Here is a 7,242-nt window from a genome sequence, read left to right as displayed (position 1 = left end):
CTAAAAATTTTACTCAAAGACACAAAAGATAATCTGACACCTGGAGAGATGAATCATGTTCTTGGATAGAAAGACTAAATATTGTAAAAGTGTTCATTCTTTCTAAAAAATAATCTATAAATTCTATTAAGAAATATTTGACTTGTTTCCAGTATTTCATCCATCTTGGAGATAATCTGGGCTTCCCTGGTGGCTCAGCTGATAAAGAATCAGCCTGCAATGCAGGGGACCCCCAGTTCGATCCCTGAGTTGGGAAGATGCCCTGGAGAAGTTAATCGCTACCCAATCCAGTATTCTGGCCTAGAAAAGTCCATGGACTGTATAGTCCATGGGGTCGCAAAGAGTGAGAAAATCTGGAATAATCCAATCTGATTATCTTTAGTTTGTAGAAAAGTATTCTTCTTTCTTGACATATGTAACTTTTCTTTGTCTTTGAAATTTCTAAATTTTATCAGAATGTATCTAGGTTACATCACTTTTAGTGATCCTTACTGCATAGCTACTTATAAATGTCTATTGCTTTTTCATTTCTCTTCCTTTTTGCTTTCTGCAATTCATTAAAGGCAACATTAGATTACTAACATCTACATTCTATGTTCTTCAGTTCAGTTCAGTCACTCAGTCGTGTCCTACTCTTTGCAACCCCATGAACCACAACACACTAGGCCTTGCTGTCCATCACCAACTCCCGGGGTTCACCTAAACTCATGTCCATTGAGTTGGTGATGCCATCCAACCATCTCATCCTCTGTCGTCCCCTTCTCCTCCTGCCCTCAATCTTTTCCAGCATCAGGGTCTTTTCCAATGAGTCAACTCTTTGCATCAGGTGGCCCAAGTATTGGAGTTTCAGCTTCAACATCAATCCTTCCAATGAACACTCAGGACTGATCTCCTTTAGGATGGACTGGTTGGATCTCCTTGCAGTCCAGAGGACTCCCAAGAGTCTTCTCCAACACCACAGTTCAAAAGCTTCAATTCTTCGGCACTCAGTTTTCTTTATAGTCCAACACTCACATTCATACATGACCACTGGAAAAACCATAGCCTTGACTAGACAGACTTTTTGTTGACAAAGTAATATCTCTGCTTTTCAATATGCTGTCTAGGTTGGTCATAACTTTCCTTCCAAGGAGTAAGTGTCTTTTAATTTCATGGCTGCAGTTACCATCTGCAGTGATTTTGGAGCCCAAAAAAATAAAGTCTGACACTGTTTCCCCATCTATTTCCCATGAAGTGGTGGGACCGGATGGCATGATCTTCGTCTTCTGAATGTTGAGCTTTAAGCCAACTTTTTCACTCTCCACTTTCACTTTCATCAAGAGGCTTTTTAGTTCCTCTTCACTTTCTGCCATAAGGGTGGTGTCATCTGCATATCTGAGGTTACTGATATTTCTCCCGGCAATCTTAATTCCAGCTTGTGCTTCTTCCAGCCCAGCGTTTCTCATGATGTACTCTGCATAGAAGTTAAATAAGCAGGGTGACAATATACAGCCTTGACGTACCCCTTTTCCTATTTGGAACCAGTCTGTTGTTCCATGTCCAGTCCTAACTGTGGCTTCCTGACCTGCATACAGGTTTCTCAAGAGGCCGGTCAGGTGGTCTGGTATTCCCATCTCTTTCAGAATTTTCCATAGTTTATTGTGATCCACACAGTCAAAGGCTTTGGCATATAAAGCAATAAAGCAGAAATTTGTCAATAAAGCAGAAATAGATGTTTTTCTGGAACTCTCTTGCTTTTTTGATGATCCAGTGGATGTTGGCAATTTGATCTCTGGTTCCTCTGCCTTTTCTAAAACCAGCTTGAACATTTGGAAGTTCATGATTCATGTATTGCCGAAGCCTGGCTTGGAGAATTTTGAGCATTACTTTACTAGCGTGTGAGATGAGTGCAACTGTGTGGTAGTTTGAGCATTCTTTGGCATTGCTTTTCTTTCGGATTGGAATGAAAACTGACCTCTTCCAGTCCTGTGGCCACTGCTGAATTTTCCAAATGTGCTGGCATATTGAGTGCAGCACTTTCACAGGATCATCTTTCAGGATTTGAAATAGCTCAACTGGAATTCCATCACCTCCACTAGCTTTGTTCGTAGTGATGCTTTCTAAGGCCCACTTGACTTCGCATTCCAGGATGTCTGGCTCTAGGTGAGTGATCACACCATTGTGATTATCTGGGTCGTGAAGATCCTTTTTGTACAGTTTTTCTGTGTATTCTTGCCACCTCTTCTTAATATCTTCTGCTTCTGTTAGGTCCCTACCATTTCTGTCCTTTATCGAGCCCATCTTTGCATGAAATTTTCCCTTGGTATCTCTAATTTTCTTGAAGAGATCTCTAGTCTTTCCCGTTCTGTTGTTTTCCTCTATTTCTTTGGATTGATCACTGAGGAAAGCTTTCTTATCTTTCTTTGCTATTCTTTGGAACTCTGCATTCAAATGGGTATATCTTTCCTTTTCTCCTTTGCTTTTCGCTTCCCTTCTTTTCACAGCTATGTGTAAGGCCTCCTCAGACAGCCATTTTGCTTTTTTGCATTTCTTTTTCTTGGAGATGGTCTTGATTCCTGTTTCCTGTACAATGTCACGAACCTCCGTGCATAGTTCATCAGGCACTCTGTCTAACAGATCTAGTCCCTTAAATCTATTTCTCACTTCCACTGTATAGTCATAAGGGATTTGATTTAGTTCACACCTGAATGGTCTAGTGGTTTTCTCCACTATGTTCTTAACTTTTATCTAATAATTTCCAAAACCTTTTTGTTCTCCTTATGGGATAACTGGAGCTTCCCAGGTGGTTCAGAGATAAAGAATCCACCTGCCAATACAGGAGAGACGGGTTCTGTCCCTGGATTAGGAAGATCCCTTGGAGAAGGAAATGGCAACCCACTCCAGTATTCTAGCCTGGGAAATCCCATGGACAGAGACTGGTGGGCTACAGTCCATGGGGTCCAAAGAGTCGGACACAACTGAACACACACCCACTTGCATGGGATAACTGACCAAGCCCTAATTCACACATTTAATTTTCCATAATTTGGTATTCATTCAGTTACAATCTGTCTTAACTGGGTTTGTTTAAAATATATTTTGCTTATTCTCGGATTGCTTCTGTTGAGCAGGAGCAGTGTCTTCAGCTACACTGATCACAATCTCCCTGGAGCAAGTCTCCACGCAGGCTTCCTCTTTGTTGAGTGATTTTGAGAACAGGGCCAGGCATGTTTTCCCTGGGGGCAAACCTGTAAAGAGGCTTCCTTCAGGGTGGGGGGCTAATAAGTATTTGTGAACCAGCCAGTTCTCCTAGTAAGCAAAAAAGATGAGTCAAAGCCATTTCCTATCTTGCTATAGTTGTTGGGTTGGGTTGGGTTGGGTTGTGTTAGTTGTGTTAGTCACTCCAACTCTTTGCAACCCCACAGACTGTAGCCTGCCAGGCTTCTCTGTCCATTGGATTCTCCAGGCAAGAATACTGGAGTGGGTTGCCATGCCCTTCTCCAGGGCATCAAAATGGCCAACAGGCTGGTGCTCCCTTCTTGGTTATGTTAGCTCTGTGAAAACTCCTTGAGCCATGAGATACATATGTGAGATAGGTCTTTATTTTCCAGGGTTAGGCAAAACATATCCATTTTATATTTGCTAGACTATTTTAGTAGATGTTTGGAAAGTAAGGTCATCAAATGCATATGCTTATTTTACTATCTTAGCTTTATCTCAGGAAGAGTTTACCTTTACCATATGGTGTTAATTATTAATAGAAAGGTAAAGAAGGAGGATATGCAATTAGAAAAACAAGAACCATAACTTATTTTTACTGTTTTTGTTGAAGTATATCCTATAAGAGAGTTGGACCGTAAAGAAGGCTGAGTGCCAAAGAACTGATGCTTTCGAATTGTGGTCCTGGAGAAGACTCTGGAGAGTCCCTTGGACAGTAAGGAGATCAAACCCAGTCAATCCTAAAAAGGAGATCAACCCTGAATATTCATTGGAAGGACTGATGCTGAAGCTGAAGCTCCAATACTTTGGCCATCTGATGGGAAGAATCAACTCATTGGAAAAGACCCTGATGCTGGGAAAGATCGAAGGCAGGAGGAGAAAGGGGCAACAGAGGATGAGATGATTGGATGGCATCGCTGACTCAATGGACATGAGTTTGAGCAAACTCTGGGAGACTGAACAACAGGGAACCCTGGTGTGCTGCAGTGCATGGGATCGAAGCGTCGGACACGACTTAGTGACTAAACTAAAACACCTTAAGGAGTGGCTGCAGGCTGATGGCTCCTAGGTGACAGGTATTCGTTCCTTCCTGAGCTCCCTTAGGGCTCACTGGCTCATGATCAGTTCAGTCGCTCAGTCATGTCTGACTCTTTGCAGCCCCAAAATGGCTCATGATGAAGGAGGGCTGCAATTGCTGAGGGTTGTGACATCCTTTGTTTACTGATAAGGCAGGAAATATTCCATTTCTCACCTTCAATGTTTTCATTTATTAATTTATGTTAATAAGGATGCATGGAATCATAACTGTTACAAACATTATTTTGTTGTTCAAACAGTCCATTTTGGCCAGTGAGAACTCTTTTCAAATCAACTTATGTGTCCTTTTGACATGTCCCCATCATCCTTTGAGTACTTCCTTTCAGTCTGGCATAATAAAATATTTCAGACTCATCTTTCACTCTTGCTGCACCAAGTCTGGACTCAGCTGTTTTTATTTTTATAAGGAGTCCTGATTCCTTTCAGCGGAGAATAGCATGTAGAAGCCAAGTTTTGCGCTGTTGGTGTGCTTGTTGCTATTGGATGTGGGGGAAAGGGGTGATGCTCTAGGTCAGAATTAGGGAATGCATATATCCCATATAAATATATACATGTATTTCCATACCCTGAAAACACTGGAATCCATAAGTTCACACCAATGCTTCTAACTCCAATCCATTACAGTGCTCATTCTAGCTTAGTACTTTTCCAAATCTGTAACTCTTTTCTCTAAAACAAAAAAGGAAGAATCTAGCACCCATCATCAATATTTTATTTCTTTTATGTATTCTATTTGTATTTTGTGTATTATCTCCCATTGCCTCTGCTGCATGCTTAGCTTGTTCAAGGTATAAAAATAGTAGTAAGTCCAGTATAGCAGAAACCGGAGAGTAAAAGGGAAAATGGTAGAAGATGAAATTAGTGCTGTGTCACTTGTACCCTAACATTAAATCTTTCTTGGCTTCCCAATGGTGCTAGTGGTAAAGAACTCGCCTGCCAAGGCAGGCGGAGAAGGCAATGGCAACCCACTCTAGTACCCTTGCCTGGCAAATCCCATGGACGGAGGAGACTGGTGGGCAGCAGTCCATGGGGTTGGTAGGAGTTGGACACGACTGAGCGACTTCACTTTGTTGGAGAAGGAAATGGCAGCCCACTCCAGTGTTCTTGCCTGGAGAATCCCAGGGACAGGGGAGCCTGATGGGCTGCCGTCTCTGGGGTCGCACAGAGTCAGACACAACTGAAGCGACTTAGCAGCAGCAGCAGCAGCCAAGGCTGCCTGGAGAATCCCATGGACAGATGAACTTGGTGGGCTACCATCCATAGGGTCACAAAGAGTCAGACACAACTGAAGTGATTTAGCGCAACACAGGACATGATAAAACAGAATAGTTATTATATAAAAGTTAGTTAAATTTAAATGAAGCGAGATCTTAAACATGGACTTTCACATCTTTAGACATGCATATTTTTTTCTTCCTGTGTCTTGTCTTTTAAGTTATTTTTGTCTTATTTGTCTTTGTATGCTTCATAATGGGCTTCCCTCATAACTCAGCTGGTAAAGAATCCACCTGCAATGCAGAAGACCCTGGTTTGATTCCTGGGTCGGAAGATCCGCTGGAAAAGGGATAGGCTACCCACTGCAGTATTCTTGGGCTTCCCTGGTGGCTCAGATGGTAAAGAATCTGCCTGCAATGTGGGAGACCTGGGTTCGATCCCTGGGTTGGGGATATCCCCTGGAGAAGGGAAAAGCTACCCGCTCTGGTATTCTGGCCCGGAGAATTCCATGGACTATGAAGTCCATGGGGGTCACAAAGAGATGGACACAACTGAGTGACTTTCACTTCACTTCACTTCATGCTTCATAATATTTATCTAGCACAAAACAGGTGCCCCATATGTTTTTATTATTTAATTTAAATTTTAAAACAATAAATTTAAATTTGTTTTTAAAAACATAATTGAATATTTTTACTTTCTAAATAGGTATGGACTGAATTTTTTCATAAAGAAAATAACGATCTGCAGTATTCCAGAGGAAACTGGCTTATTTTTATATATTCTTAACATTTTCTTTTTTAAGCATTCTATTGTTTTAAACATGTAACTTAGACTCTGAAAAATAACATTTCCTTCCCCTAAATACCAATGTATTTATTTTTTCCCATTTGGCAAACATTGATTTGGAGCTTCCCAGGTTTATACTAGAACAGAAATCAACCCACACCTTTCTCAAGAATTAGAATGAGCCAACACCCGGCTTTCCTGCTGACTCAGTGGTAAGGAATCTGCTTGCCAATGCAGGAGACGTGGGTTCGATCCCCGATCCAGGAAGACCCCACATGCTGAGGAGCAACAAAGCCTGGAAGCCACAACTGCTGAGTCCTCCGTGCCACCGCTTCTAAGCCGGCATGCCTTAGAGCCCGTGCTCTGCAAGGAGAGAAACCACTGCAACGAGGGGCCTGCACACCGCAGCTGGAGAGTAACCCTCGCTCGCCGCAACTAGAGAAAAGCCTGTGCCGCAACGGAGACCCAGCACAGCCAAAAGAAAGAAATCAATAAAATTATTTTTTAAAAAATGAATGCACACCTTATTGTACTCCTCTTTTTGGATCTTTTCCCTGAATATGTATCATCTTCTTAATGTGATACTTTGGTGAAAAAATGAGTTCTGTAGAGCTTAACAAGGTCCAGTGAGGAAATCGAAACCACAAGACCTATGAACCAAGGGATTTTAATACAAGGAATTGGTTATGTAGGTGATGGAGGCACTGACAAGCCTCACAGGGTTAGGGGGGCAGCTCCGGTACTAGCAGGGGCAATGGGAGGGGAGGGCTTACCAGAGCCTAGAGGCCAGGGTCAGGCAGGAGGAGGATACAAAGTAGGGAGTGTCCAGCGGGTGCTAGGACCCCAGAGGAGAGGGTCCCTCCATAGCAGCTGCAGGTATAGGAAACGCACAGCGACTGCTGGAGATATCACTGTTTTTCACTAAAACAGTGAGAAAGAGAA

General features: G+C 42.4%; 1 long non-coding RNA gene across 1 annotated transcript; it reads left to right on the top strand.

Annotated features, from left to right (window-relative positions):
• Window positions 1-5,919: 5,919 nt before the first annotated feature.
• Window positions 5,920-6,788, top strand: LOC129654055 (uncharacterized). Its single transcript, XR_008715362.1, has 2 exons — window positions 5,920-6,122; window positions 6,423-6,788. It is a non-coding gene; the product is annotated as an uncharacterized LOC129654055 (long non-coding RNA).
• The last annotated feature ends 454 nt before the right edge of the window (window positions 6,789-7,242 follow it).

The sequence above is a fragment of the Bubalus kerabau genome, chromosome 5 (assembly GCF_029407905.1).
Source record: "Bubalus kerabau isolate K-KA32 ecotype Philippines breed swamp buffalo chromosome 5, PCC_UOA_SB_1v2, whole genome shotgun sequence".
NCBI lineage: Eukaryota > Metazoa > Chordata > Mammalia > Artiodactyla > Bovidae > Bubalus > Bubalus kerabau.
This window is presented reverse-complemented; position numbering and strand designations above follow the sequence as displayed.